The sequence below is a fragment of the Heterodontus francisci genome, chromosome 8, assembly GCF_036365525.1.
Source record: "Heterodontus francisci isolate sHetFra1 chromosome 8, sHetFra1.hap1, whole genome shotgun sequence".
In the NCBI taxonomy this organism is placed as follows: domain Eukaryota; kingdom Metazoa; phylum Chordata; class Chondrichthyes; order Heterodontiformes; family Heterodontidae; genus Heterodontus; species Heterodontus francisci.
The window spans coordinates 24,598,167-24,598,785 of record NC_090378.1 but is presented as its reverse complement, the minus strand read 5'-3'; the positions used below and the strand labels follow the sequence as shown (position 1 = coordinate 24,598,785).

At 48.9% G+C, this 619-nt stretch overlaps 1 non-coding gene across 1 annotated transcript; it reads right to left on the bottom strand.

Annotated features, from left to right (window-relative positions):
- Window positions 1-269: 269 nt before the first annotated feature.
- Window positions 270-358, bottom strand: trnar-ucu (transfer RNA arginine (anticodon UCU)). Its single transcript is given in 2 exon segments — window positions 270-305; window positions 322-358. It is a non-coding gene; the product is annotated as a tRNA-Arg (tRNA).
- Window positions 359-619: the final 261 nt, after the last annotated feature.

Genomic DNA, 619 nt, shown 5'->3' with positions numbered 1-619 from the left:
AAGCATGGGATCCGCCTGATGGCAGCTGAAGTCTGCAGTCCTCCAACAGGCGGAGATATCACCCTGTCCCGCAGACCCTCCGCTGTTGCTGCCCGAAATGTTGGTCATATAACCGGATGATACACTTTAATGGGGACGGAACTCTGATTTCTCCTTTCCTCTATCTAAAAGGGGAATTCAGTTTCAGTTCCGAGCCAATTGGCTGCGCGGCCGTGCCACGGGTTACGTTTAGGGACAAACGGAGCTTCGCGGCTGTAAAATTAAAGTAACGACTCCGCCGGGACTCGAACCCGGAACCTTTGAATGTCTTAACAAACTCGCTAGAAGTCCAATGCGCTATCCATTGCGCCACGGAGCCACCTGTAGGATTCACCCCGAAGCTCTACATGACACCAAATTAGCGGCAAGTTTCTGCTCCTTGTTGTAGAATGTGATGTTGCAACAAACTGTAACATTCTCACTGTATCGCCGTTCTGTTCGCTTCGCAACGTCAGACACGACTCGTTTGTTTTCGTTCAAGAAGTTACTTTCTTTCTATGGCTTTTCAGAGTTAGCCCAAAATTTATGGGAGATTGAGTTCACCACTATAACAGTGTAACAGGCACTGGCTGTGGCTGAT